This window comes from Cydia pomonella, chromosome 2 (genome assembly GCF_033807575.1).
Source record: "Cydia pomonella isolate Wapato2018A chromosome 2, ilCydPomo1, whole genome shotgun sequence".
Classification (NCBI taxonomy): Eukaryota; Metazoa; Arthropoda; class Insecta; order Lepidoptera; family Tortricidae; genus Cydia; species Cydia pomonella.
In genome coordinates, this window is record NC_084704.1 from 27,666,695 (window position 1) to 27,681,767 (window position 15,073).

General features: G+C 35.8%; 1 protein-coding gene across 2 annotated transcripts in view; it reads right to left on the minus strand.

The window, feature by feature from the left end:
* The window catches only part of LOC133534805 (uncharacterized), a 99,699-nt gene that overhangs the window by 60,210 nt on the left and 24,416 nt on the right, over window positions 1-15,073 (minus strand). The gene's annotated exons all lie outside the window — the stretch shown is intronic.

Sequence of the window (15,073 nt, forward strand, 5' to 3'; positions counted from 1 at the left end):
CTTCCACGATAGTTCACTGCATAATAAGCTATCAATATTACACTTTGAACAACATAAATGAGCAAAACACAAAAAAATATTCTCGAGACGTCTTCGCCATCTTGAATCTCAACGACAACCCCCTGATGTATTTTCATCTGTGCCCGCTGCTTGATTTTTTCGATTTTTAAATTTAGAAGCGAACGAATTCCATTTTTTTTTTTTAAAACCTCCTAATTCTTATAATTATTCAAAAATCGAAAACAATCAAACGAGTGGGTATAGATGTGGTTGATATACATCAAATCGTAACAGCAAATGGATATTTGTGTTATTTGAGTAAAGATAATTATATTCTTTATATTATAGTTTATTATTTAATTCTGTCACAGGTATTTTATACTTACTAGAAGACTCCAACCTTTACAATTGAACCCTGTATTATTAACAAATAAAACATTTTTCATCGATGGATGGAGGACAATTTTTTGGTGTAATCGTACAAAATTCAGTCGATTTACTGTATACCAATTAAAAGAATTTTCGTAAAATAAAATATTTATTTAACATAAAAGAGATAATTTCTTAAAAACAAATGTTGCACTTTAGCTATATTGCACATTTTGCAATTAATATATGTACTTATTAAATTAAAATATTAAAAATCTACTTTAATAATATCATTGTCGCTCTCTTATTGTAACTTTGGCCTTGTAATTAACGATATAGCTCGTTAAGCTAATTTAGGTGCTTATTAAAATTTCGAGAATTTTTGGTCATATGAAATATTTAGTTCTATACATATAATTTGGTTGCATGAGAAAAAAAAAAAGAAACCATGATTGAAAAAAAAAAAAAAAAAAAACAAAAAAAAAAACGGTAAGTACACAAGTAACTAACTATTGAAATATTTTCTAGAAGTTGTCGTTTTGCTTGAGCGGTGAAACGAATTCCAAATTGCACTATTTTATCAAATGAAATATAATTTAATTTTACTTTTACCCGACTAAGGTAACGAAAAGGAGAGTTATGATTTTTATTTTACCGGTACGTATGCGGCTTTCTATGGTTATTAAAAACCTTTTGCCTTTATTTTTGTCTTGATTTATTTTTAATGGAATATGAAAAACAAAATTGTAAATATAAATTGCATTCAATATATTATTTTATGGCCATGGACTTCTTAGATAGGTACTGTGATTGCAAATTGAAAGTTGTCGACGACGTCGTGACGAGTACAAATATAACAGGAAATATACCAATTTTATAATAATGTTCCACAATTTTTCAATTGAGGTGGTTAACATTCATCAGCTATACTAAAAAATAAAAAAGTGCAATGGACATAAATACTCATGGCTGTATTTTTTCGCATGTGGTTAATTCAGAGGTTTATTTAATGTTAACTAATATTAAATTTTAAACCACCTAAAAACCACAATGTTTTCAACATTTCCTTCGTTTTATTTATAGTAATGAATTGTTATTGTGAAAGCACATACATTTTAATACCATATTGATTTCTGGTATTATGAAGGTATGGAAACGTTATTTACTCGTAATGCTGTGGTTAGATTTAGATTTATTTATATGAAATTTCGTCAAAGAAAATTGATTAATTACAAACAATTATATGTACAATGTCTAGAAATATAGTATAAACATACAAGTACCTACAGTACAGTCAATACCGCTGAAGCGCATTTTCACATTGAAACACTTCTAACTTTTTTTTTCTTCTACTATATAAGAAAATACTTCTTGTCAAATTTCGTGGTGGAAATAGATGGGTAAACGAGAAGTTAGTAGATATTTTTGTGTGAAATATGCGACATGAACATACGTATATTTTAGTTGTATTGGCTTAGAAGTTAATTTTTGTTGTCAGCTTTGAGGGAAAGACCTGAGAATTTTATATTAATTTCAATTCGATACGTGCTCTTAAGAAAATTCTCTTGACAAACGCTTGGACTCCCCTTTTTGGTACGAAACCTAAAAGTGTTTCATGGCCTCAATACTGTCGCATGAAATTTAAATTTGGTTTAAAATCGACTGCGACACCGCTTTGTACACAATATGCAGACAGCTACCCGTTCTAGTAACCTAATCGTTGCCAACTGGAAGTGATTACTTCATTCATTTGATTTTTTACGACTTATTTTGTGTTGAATCTAAATGATTCTTATCAAAGCATGACGTAGCAAACACGCTATCGCTTATTCGCTTCGAAAAGTAAATTGCTAAGTGAGAAAGAAGTATTAAATCTTATATTTCGTATAGATAAGTATCTACTTATCGAACCGACTTGATAACATAAAAAATATACTAATAAATTACTTATAGCATACATTTTTGTACGTGGCTGGTTGTTGGTTCAACTTGTCCTCAATCTTTGACAAGTTAAAAAAATATCTACTACTGTCGATCCTAACTAAGTCTATCGTCTATATAGTTATGACTCCCACAGCCCACAGCTGAGGCAAATCAAACTGAATCTTATACAAAAACATTCGCCGAGCATGCAAAAATACTTAAAACAGACAAAATTATGTAGGAACTCGCACCACATATTGTACACCAAGCTGCAAAATTGCATGACCACTTTATGAATTGATTTAATATATAATTTGCACATTTGCAGCTCGCTGTAAGTACTTACATGCAAATGATACTTAAGTATATTGTTAGGTTTAGTTGTACAATGGGCTGTGCTCTGAGGAATTGTTTGACATGATGCCAACGGCCACTTTCTATCACCGCACCACTCACCGTCGGCAGGGTGTTCATCCTCACACCTTAGAACCTAAATGGTCTCGTATTGTGCGGTTCAAGAGGAATTTCCTCCTCAGACGCTCCGGCTGTGGAATGAGCTCCCTTCCGAGGTTTTCCCGAGGGTCTACAGTATGGGGTTCTTCAAAAAAGGAGTGTACAGGTTTTTAAAGGGTCGGCGACGCGCATGTAACACCTCTGGAGTTGCAGGCTACGGTGACTGCTTACCATCAGGCGGGCCGTATGCTTGTTTGCCACCGTCGTGGTATAAAAAAAGGCGTCCATAGGCTGCGGTGAATGCTTACCATTAGGCGGGCCATATGATTGTTTGCCACCGTCGTGGTATAAAAAAAAAATTGCCTTTCTTCATATTCAGTCGGGTAAGGAGCTTTTCTATACAAAGTGAGCTATAAGGCTATAACACTTATTATCTACCTACGTCGCAACAACCGATCCCGAAATCAAGATTCTTCAAGAATCAGGTCACACGTCGTCAAGTCGTCTAAGTTTCTTCCAGGGCTTCTATTTCTAGCGCGGGAAGATTTAACTGGAATCACTTTGAAAGGCAGCGCGGGTGCGCCAAATGGCCAGCCCGGGGAATAAATTGCGCGTAATTTTATTACCGGTCCCTTAACAGGGAAACTTTGAACTAGCACGAGGTGGGCGGGAACTGTCCACTGTCGAGAATCCCACGCGTGCGGCATTTGTTGTTGGAAAATGATTTCTAATTTAATTGCCACTGTTTGAAATCGTAAAGTGGACGCTTTTTGAACTCGGACAAAGTGTGTTGAAATTAATACAAAACTAAGTACCTATTTTAAACGTGGATGGGTCAGTCTTATTGGGCGTCAATTATAGAATAAATATGTACCCAACCTTGTGCTACTTCGATATGAAACAATCATATTTGTACCACTGCCATAAATAGTCTTGAGAGCACCTCGTTTTGAGAGCACTCCCCTGACTGCCACACCCGGTATCGGAATCCTTGGCGTCGACATCTCGAGTGAAGTCCAGTTCCGCGGCCATCTATAGAGGGTAAGGCTAAATTAGCCTCAAAAAAGCTCGGTGTGCTCAACAGATCGAGACAGTATTTCACACCGGCCCAACGCCTACAGCTTTATAAGGCGCAGGTGCGCCCGCACATGGAATACTGTTCTCATCTATGGGCAGGGGCACCCCAGTACCAGCTTCTCCCTCTGGACCGCATCCAACGAAGAGCGACTCGAATTGTCGACTGCCAGTGTATTTCGGATCGGCTTGACTCCTTGGCGCTGCGTAGAGATGTGGCCTCGCTCTGCATTTTCTATCGCATGTACAACGGGGAGTGCTCCGAGGAATTGTTCGGATTAATCCCTGCCGCTTCTTTTCGCCATCGCCCTACGCGACAACATTTCCATCCTCATCACTTAGATGGTTGGCAGTCCTCAACTGTGCGTTTTTCCAGGAACTTTCTGCCTCGCACAGCTAAACTGTGGAATGAACTGTCGCCTGCGGTATTTCCGGACCGATACGACCTTCAAACCTTCAAGAAAAGAGCGTACTCCCATCTCAAAGGCCGGCAACGCACTTACAACCCCTCTGGTGTTGCAGGTGTCCATGGGCGGCGGTAATCGCTTACCATCAGGTGATCCGTCTGCTCGTTTGCCTCCTCTACCATAAAAAAAAAATAGTAGGTATCACAGAAAATGTAATCATAGTGTCGTATTAGAATTTCACAATAAATATAGGCTAAAGATATTGTGATATAACAACAGAATAGTTACTTCGTTGTTAAATCCCTATAATGTCTGTTACCTATACAACATCATCGTGTGACAGGGATAATATGATATTATTCATAGTGTTTTATTATTTTGTCTCTGTTGCACAATGTTATATGCCGTTATATACATACATTTTGTAAATAACATTTATTTTATTTTGTTTTGTCTTTTTTATGTTAACCTGTTTATGTGCAATAAAGTGACATACATACATACCAGTCAGTGTGGGACCACCATTACAACTTCACAGAGAACGAGGGTGCGAAGTGTTAGGGTTGGTAACGCGCATGTAACTCATCTGGAGTTTCAGGCGTAGATTATTGTCTACGGAGACTGCATATCATCAGGCGTAGTATTAAAAAAAACAGGCATGTAAAGCTCTGACCTCAATTATAATTTAACCCAAGGATTTTTTCGTATACTCGTAAAACGTCATTGGAAGTTAGTTAAAAATGTACCCTACATACATAATTCACCAAAATCGGTTCAATAGTTTTAGCAATACGATGCCGAGGGTGGAACACATAAAACAGCCATAAAAATTTATAGGCAACATACCGCCTAGTTTGGTTAGCTATTTGGTTCCTTTAGTTTAGACTATTGGGAGGCCAATTAGAACGTATACTTTGACATCAAAATAATATCTAAATAATGGCAATTAGTTATTATTCGTGCATAAGTACATTTCGCTCGTATTTACTTCTTCGTAACATGTATTGGTGCGAGCGAGACGCACAGGCGATTAGATATAATTTTGATATCGAAGGGTAAGTTTGATTTGGCCTAAAATATGAATACATCCCAAAATAGTGACAGGGGAAACGAGTGTCATTACCATTGAAAACATATCTTTAATATTTAAGAGGCTGTCAATAGCCAAAGCACGACGCATCAGCGCACACTGTCTATTTTTATCGGAGTAAATGAGATAGCACTATCACTGTTACTGGGCCCTAAAAGGGAATACCTAATAAGAAAACTATTTGAAATAAAATAATATGTGGATTATTTGTGTAATATTACTCGTTAGCGGTTTACGTATAAATATTTTGAAATTGCTATTTTAATTATGCATACCAGTCACAAGTTACATTTCTGTCAACACATTTCACGAGAATCGGTCGAAAGACGTCTGGAGGAAAACATTGGGACATATTACTAAACATTTTTCCTAAACTGAAACGGTGACCTTCGCTTCGCGATAAGAAATATTTGAAAAAGTAATAAAAAATACTACTTTTCTCAAATAGTTTAGTCAATTTGAGATATTTAGTCCATTCGGTATTTCGTTCGTAAAGTATATCTAGCTCAGTTTTCGTTTATATAGTTCGTTAATTCGATGTATCAAGCTTGGGTAATTCGTTTATTAGGTATACGATCTTTAGGTATTTCTTGCATTCGGTGAATCAACCTTAAGCGCCAATACACACTTCCCGATAACGGGCCTGATAATTTGTTTTCACGGAATATCAGCACATCGTTAACAATATTTGAAATGTAAAAAATACTTTGTCTCTAATTGCCAAAAATGTTCAATGTTTGATATTTTTGCATATGAACCATTTTTTTACATTTCAAATATTGTAAACAATGGGCTGATATTTGGTGAAACGGAACAATATTCTTTCTCGGGCCTGACATCGGGCCTGACTTTAGGTGCATAAGTATTCTTCGCTCAGGTAAAACGTACATTAGGTATTTAGTTCATTAGGTGTTATCAGTTTAGGTTAATTGATCCTACTCCTCTGGCTCAAAGTGTATCTTGGCCACCAACACGACTAGTCGCCACTAATCCCGGTCGTGTGCAGTTTCTCGCCTGTCAATCCTTAAATAATTCATACTTAGGTGTTTAAAGATTAGGTGAATCCGAGCATTATAGTTGTATCAACCTTTGGTAAATCGGATTTAGGTATTCTGCTATGTAATCCGTTATTAGTCACCTAATGACGGATTGAAGCTGCTCTTAGCAATCGTAGTGTTCTATTAAAGTAAAATCTTCAAGGAAATTCCCTTTTTGGTGTGACTTTGAAATACGATGGAGGTGAAAACAATAATGGAGCCTAATTAAGTTGTAACAATAGAGCCACCTCATTTAGTAAACTTGTCTAATTACCTCTCAGATTAATCGTGAATAACTAAATACCTTCATAAAAGAGCTCAACTTACAATTTTTTTTTAAATAATAACAATTCGGTCTTCAAAACCTATTATTCGTTTGAGCACATAGTATCAGTCAGTGTTGATTTGAATGTTAATTTATAATATAAAATATTCAAAATTAACCATTACAAATTGAACCGTAAACTGTAACCGTCCGTTTCGGTTTTACTTTCAATATTTTCAATTCTAATTAACGTTCGGCCAACACTGTTATCAGTAGTAACATAAAATTAAATAGTATGTACCTACTTAAATTTCAAAGAAATCATATTATCGTCTTTATCATTTATATTGGTATTTTTAGTGATTTAAAAACAAAACATAATTCTATTACTTACATTACGATGTTTCGAGTTTGCGACTAGAGGAAGAAAGTCAAGCCTCCTTTTGTGACTCCTGTGACATGTTAATTTAACGGTCTCAGCCATAGGTTCAGGAACACGTCTAAGATATCCTTTTATCTTCATTGACCTGTTTCTGCTCCAGTGATTCTCTTTCGTTATTCACTTACAGACATGTATATCGCTGCCTGATTTCGGCTTAACGGTGAGGGCAAGCAATATAAATATTATTTTCGTAGAAATTCTACGCTGCTTAAAGAAAATAAATTATGTCTAGTCTATGTGGCTTTTGTACTCTTCGTAACAATTAAAAATGTAAATTAAATCTTAGAGTAACATTTCATTAAAAATAAAATATTATTTTGTTATGGCGTCCTTAAGAAAGTAAAATTTGGACTGCTAAATTATATAATTAACTTCGTCGACGCAACTTAAGCAGATTATGAGTCTGTTAAGAGCGCTTGAGGTTGTCATTCGTTTAGTTGGATTCTTGTGTCAAATTGGGAATAAAACAGACTTATGGAGCAATTTCCTAAAATTCTATGTTCATTGAACTTCGGTCTTTACAACTTTAAGATTCACCTAAAGAGACTCTGTTTTCGCTAAACGTTTCGTAATCGCGTTTGATGGTTTTATTGGTGAAAAGGTTTCATTTTCAATCGGCGTGAATATTTTAGTCCATTTAGCTTCTTAGTTATTTGATGTTAATTCTGATAACAGATATCTACGCTATTTCATCCAATGTATAAAATATATAAAATGAACCATAGAGACTCACTTAGAGATGCGTTTAAAATTGTGTAAGACATACAAATTAATATCTAAAGTTTGCTTATTTCTAAAGCCTTTATAGCATACAAGACTACATGAATGATGAATAAATCAGCGTGGGATTAAGTGTGACTGAAAACAACTAAGCAACTCTGGGGCCCTGGGGGTAAGCGCCCTTACCCCCAGGGCCCCAGAGTTGCAGGGTCTTCAAAAAATGTAGCCGCAGGTTAGTGGACTTGACACGTGGCCAGAGGGCTGAGTCATATCTAGCACAGCGGATCAGCATTGCCATACAACACGGCAATGCTGCCAGCCTTCTGGACATGCTGCCAATAGACGGCGAGTTGGGGCAAATTTTCTATTTATAGTTTATTTAAAAGTTTAGTTTTTAATTTTTACTTTAAGGCCTAATTTTACTGTTTTTTATTATATTACTTGTTGAATAAAAAATAGATAATATTATGTTAACATGATGAAATTGATATTTCAATTAGGGATTGCAAACCGGATTGGTTTTCAATCCGGCCGGATCCAACCGGATCCGGTTTGGTATAGAGATATAAAAGTTAATTAAATGACATATTTTTCTACTTTTTTGCGTAATACGTATTCCTAAATCTATAATTTGAAGTTAATAAATAACTTCTTAACAATAAAATAGAACTTGGTAGTAAAAAGTGTCACAATGTCAATATAACATTAAAAACAAAATTTGAAATCGGTAATTTATTATATTTAACCATTCAAAAGTGCTCAAATTTTCGTTTACAATTATAAATTTGATTAGTTTCCAAAGCCTGATGATGGGATGTGGGGTGGGAATTGGAGCTCCTTGAAAGGACAAGTTTTCGTAACTGTTCTTTGATTGAACTCTTTGTAGAATCTGTTCGGAAAGAGAAGAGTCGTGGAATGTATTGGGCCCCATACATTCCACGACTCTTCTCTTTCCTCACAAACTCTAACGTTGACATCCATTCTAGCATAGAGAAATAAGAAGTACATAGAGTGCTCACTCCATACATCAGTTTTGTTATCAAAACGCTTATTATTTTCGTAGTCGACATCTAGCATCGAGTAGCGGAACTCTCAGTACTGCTACTCGACAATAGATATCGCGGCAAACAAGAGTAACCGGAACTCTATTTTCAACTCCTACGCTTACTATTATTTATTACTTTTAACGAAGATATTTTACTTTTAACCAATTTTGATATTAAATGCGCTCAAGTATTATCTTGCTCTAAATTTTTTGTCCGAAAAAGTAGTAGACTGTATGTCTTAAAAAAATTGTACCTTTTTAATTTATGGAAAAGTATATTGGTCAAATTATAGGGAACAACACACGACACGATGATCTCATGCGAAAAATAATAGAATGTAGGATTGAAAACCATTGCGGAAAGGGACTCCCTAAGAAAAGTTACATAGATCAAATAAAGAATTGGCTAGACGTAGAGTAGCATGTACAGGAGATGAAGGAAATTGCATAAGATTGGATGAAATTGTAAAGACAAAAGATTCTCTCTTAAATTTGAATAGAAAAGAATCTATATTTTATCATATATATACATATATCGGAGAAAACTAAAGATTATCAATATTATCATATATTCTTCATTCACACATATTGATGAGCCCAACTGTAGTCGGTTGAGTACCACCGACTTAATCCTGCTCATTTGTTTACTTTTAATCTCCTATCACAACATTATGACACGACGTTAACCTTCTCTTTAGCATAAATTACAAATGCCTTCCATGGCATCTCCATCTTTTCATTTTTCCTTCTATTACAGTATTTATGTAATCGTCATATCGTGCCACCAACATGAAAGAAGAAGAAATCCTCTTCTGTTCCCAGTCATCGTCATAATAAATATATTTTTATCTTAATAAATTTAAACGTTTTTTGTTCTGTTCAACTTCATACCTCGTATCCGTTGCCTTTTCCTCATCTGAAACGCACAGCGCGTGCTGTATTTAGGCGTTTTTTTTATTTTACCGGATCCGGTGATTTTTACCGGATCCGGTAACTCCTGAAAAGTGCCGGATCCGGCCGGATTACCGGATCCGCCGGACCGGATTGCAATCCCTAATTTCAATGTATATAAGGTAATCCGTTTTTATTGACATTTAGATTTTATTCTAGAAAGCTTGGTGAAATTTTGGTGTTTGACGATCCTTTTGTGAAATTCTTATTATTATTTTGACATTTCTATAATAATTCAATGTTTTTAAGAACAATAATATGTAACTGCATCCATAAATTGCTCTGATATTTAGATTATGATGATATTTATAAATTTTACACTTAAAAAGTTCTTGTTGCTAGGCCAATTTTAGTAAAGAATATATTGACTTTCACTTTGAATATATGTGGTATTATATTCAGGACGTTTTACTGCTGTCTTTTGTCAGTTCACTTTTAACCAGGAAACAGATCTTTAAGGCAGAAAGTCGCTAATGGTCGGGACGCACGGATAAATTTAGTTAGGCCCCTCGGCAAAGTTTGCCTGTACGAATACGTGAGTAAGAAGTTTTCCGATCGAAGCACGTGAACACATTTGAAATGTTGTTTTATTATTCCCGTTCCCGGAATTTTACTCATCTGTCCAAACATTGATGTTTTTGAAGCCCCGACCAAGTTTGGTTTATGGTAAATGATTTGGTAAAGGTTAATGTAGGTATTTTCTGAAAAATCGTCTGCTAATAAATTTGCAAATGGAGCTGTTTTTGTAGACACCGAAATAACGTATCGACGATGGAATGGTAACCGATTGACTGACTCGTAAATCGCACAACTTAGTGACAGCTGCAATCTGTAAATAAGTTCTAATGTAGTTTACATATTTATTATGCACCCCTCCATGAAAGTTTCTACGCTAGATTGTTACTTTTACTGTAAGTACATACAATTTGTAACAATAATAGTTTCGAACAATGACTGCTTGTCGACATCAGTAGTTACAACGTAAATATTATATATGAAGAATATTATTTATGTGTTGTACACTCTGATTTTGGTATCCACAGCCAAGATATACAGTTTTGAATAAAATAACTCAGTGATGCGACGGGCGATATTAAAGCTTAGAATAAATGTTGGTTAACTTGGTTGAGGTCTTGACTCAGATGGAAGAGCACAGGGCTCATGATCTAGGTCATGAGTTCAAGTCTCACCCAAGACAGTACATTTTTCCACTTTTGAATTTATTCTAAGCTCAATATCATCGTTCACTGATGTTTCTGCTTGATACAAATTTAATTGGGCGATATTTAGTTACCTACTTAACATAAAGTAATATGAAATACTAAAACTATTAGCGGTGTATAGGAGCAAGTGGTTTATTTACAATAAATTCCAAATCCCTGTGGATTTGGCAATAGAATAGGTAAGGGACCTACAAAACCTACAGTCATGATCCTTCAGATAGTACCATTTCACAATCTGAAGGTTGTCTGGAAGAGACAACAACAAATGTGAACATCTATAACTGTACCCTTTTCAAGCAAATAAATGATTTATGATTTATAAGATCCCTGTTTACCGATAGGTTCACCTTTTGTTACCTACCAATATATACTTTTTTTAAATTCTGTACCATTTTTATTTTATTTTTAGTTTAGTGTGCAATAAAACATTTTATTTTTATATTTATTTATTTTCTTATTATGTTAGGTTTTTACAATATGGATATAAAAATAATATAAAATACTTATAAACATAGTATCAAAAACTTAACCTAGCGTGCCGCCAGCGGCGGGGCAAGCCCCAAGCTGTCGGTGGTCAAGGCCGCAGAGAGAGGATTTATTAATCACTAGCTTCTGTCCACACACTTCGTCTGCATAGGAAGATGATTATTGATATAAAACCATTCCTATGTCCTTTTTTTTGTAATCCGCCTGATGGGAAGCAGTCATCGCAGCCCATGGACATAAGCAACATCGAAGGAGCCACTTATGCGTTGCCAACCTTTGAGAACCCTAAATACCTGCTTCTCGAAGAGCCCCATGTCATAGCGCAAGGGAAACACCTCAGAAGGTAGCTCATTCCACAACTTGCACATTCTGGGCAAAAACGAGCGAGATGCTCGCTTGTTCTTGGTTTGCCACGTGTCGAGAAAGTGAGGATGAACTTTGTTTCTTTGGTGCGGTGATAAAAACGCGACGGTAGCACCAACTCAAAAAGTTCTTCAGAAAATTCCCCATTGTACAGACGGTAGAACAGGCACAGAGCCAACGTCTCTCCTAAGACTGAGAGGTTCCAAACCGACTGTGAGATCGGGGTCACCAACAATACGAACTGCCCGACGTTGGATGGAGTCAAGTGGAAGAAGTTGGTATTAGTCCTTACTATGGCCTTAATTTATCTCCCTAAAAAAATTAATTTAAATTTGTCAACTTAAAACTAAATGATAACCGGATCGTCAATAAATTCGGACTAATCATTTTTGAATTTTAAGTTTTACACGATTAAATAAGAGTATAGATAGCGTATTTTGTTTTAAATAATAACAAGAAAACATTTTTTTTTTCTATTTTCATATTTGTTCGTTCAATTTGCAAATCATGCTTACTAATCTGTTAAATACGATGGTTTCACGCTATAAGCCTAAAAGCTTTTTGACTGGAAAAATAAAAGCCTGTTAACTTTAAAAAATATTGTATAATTTACTACAGTTTAGGTAAACTTTGGAAATTCACTACCATTGTATCTTAATAAACGTAGGTATCCTGAAAGTTTAGTTCAGACCTCAGAAGAGTGACTTTATTAATACAAAAGTTTCAATCCTAATACAGTGTATAAATCCAATACTCATACATAAAACAGGTAAACAAATTATCCGTGTATTATAATTAAGAAGTTTTTTTAAGTTTGACACACGACATGACATTACGAGATACGAGCTTTTTATAGTAACTGCCAACAACAGTGCCAACGAGCGTTGACAGTTACTTTAAAAAGGTCGTAACTCGTGTGTTGTTTTACATTGCGGTCCGAATTATTTTGTATGGTTAATATTTTCAGTGTGTTTAAATATTTGTCCGAATTGAATTCGCACACTGTATATCTTTTGATATTTCATTTCTTTTTATATATGTATAATATTTTAACTTTCTTCTTCTTCTTCCTAGCTTTACCCGATTTACTTGGGGTCAGCTCTCTGGCCTGAGCTGGGTCGTCTGGGGTGTTAGTTGCGCTTTTTTGAGGTTCCTTTGGACAAGCCCTATCCATGTTGTCTGGGGTCTGCCGCGTCCCCTAGGCTTTTCACTCATCTTCAGTACCTTTCTTGTCATGCGGTCTCGTGGTCGCCTCTTGACGTGGCCATACCATCGAAGTCGATTTTCGGTAAGTTTTTCTTGAATATAATATTTTAACTTTAATAAAATTCGACATAGTGTGTTAAATAATATGTATGCATTACCTTATGAAGGGTACGTAGTGGAGTTTTAAATGGGGCACTGAGGGCAGCTACCAGATCACGTGTGGCTGCGTTTACGTCAATATATTTGGTCATTGGAAACTTATGCCCAACTATTATTACATTTACATATTTCAAGTGCTGGTGGCTTTCATACAAACGTCAGGGCCGTAGTTTAGAAGAAGCACTGGTGGCTGGGCCACCAGCGCGGTAAGAGCATGCGGCTTTCAATCCGGCCGCGGGTTCGAACCAATGAGTTTTTGGAAACTTATGTACGAAATATCATTTGATATTTACCAGTCGCTTTTTGGTGAAGGAAAACGTGAGGAAACTGGACTAATCCCAATAAGGCCTAGTTTACCCTCTGGGTTGGAAGGTCAGTTGGCAGTTGCTTTCGTAAAAACTAGTGCCTACGCCAATTCTAGGGATTAGTTGCCAAGCTAACCCCAGGCTCCCATGAGCCGTGGAAGAAAATGCCGGGACAACGCGTAATTTTGTAATTCTCTATTTGGAGTTTCCATAGGAGGAACTAGAAATATTGGAAAAAATAAAAATGTGTTTTTTTTTCTACTTTTCGATTCGAAATTACAAAAAAAACATCATATTATATTAGGCCGATTTTTAGAAAATTTCAAGGAGTACTGTTATGTATTAACCATGTACCCCACCCCTTGATCGTCATCAACCGCTCCACATTCTAATAATATGCTACTATTGGGACAGTTTTGCTCCTAAGTGTATGTAAAAACAATACAGGTAGAACGGAATTCAAGCACCTTGGATTCACAGGACTATAGTAGCCGTTTCAAACAGTGCTTTGATAGAGTGAAGGCCACTGATGTCTTCAGCAGTGTTGCTGGTGCAACGTTGCGGTAGCGGGAAATAAGAGATGACAATGTCAATAATTACTTTCAAAGATTACGTTGTATTATTCTTGTATGTGTTTTTATAGTTTTTATTTTTCATGCTCTGAAAGTGGATCATTGTTGTTTAAAAAGTGTGCAGAAAATTATACGCATTTGCTCTAGAGCTCTGTACTTTCTAAATACGTTTTTAAGTGGGATTTTTTGAATTTGTTGTACTATTTCCATTCTGACAGTTAACTCCCCGTTCCCTAAATGACGATATTTTTACCTAAATTGTTAATCGAACTTTTGTTTCCATATACCACTTCCATATTAAATTCCACCTCCCTTTTGACACCCTTCAGGGATGAATAACCGGATTAAAAACTACCTTTATGTCATATGAAATTTCGATTTTAGTTTTCACGATCCTCAGGCCTATTCTAGTGCACGAGGAGGAGCAAAATTCTACAATTTAACAATAAATTTATTTTCAATTCGAATTATTATTTCTTCCATTTGTGTAGTATGTTTACGCAGCTACTCTGCTTCGCGTTTTCCCTCGCTCAATCTTGTTAGGTACTCATCGCCCACACAACAGAAGTGGCTTTGCTCTTAAATATTAACGCACCACACTGGCGGGTAAATTACGCACTCCGAAGAAAGGGCTACAACAGTCATTTATCAAGTCAACACTGCTTTTAAAGTACACACGATATACGGAGCATTAACTTGAGACGCTCATAGTATGTTGTCCATTACACAGTTTAGGAAACAGCAGCCTAGAGACCGAGTAAAACTTGAAAGACAGAAAGAATTTAAAGAGGTATACTTATGATGGTAGATATCTGGGGGCACGGTAGTGCCCCCGCCAAGACGAGCAAAGCGAAGCGCAAGGGCACTACCTACCTTTTCTCGAAGCACTTCGTCGTTTTTTGAACCCTCATAACTTGCATTCGGATTATCCCAGATTAACAAAATTCTTGGAATTTAATCTCAATAGTGGACTAATTTAGCAT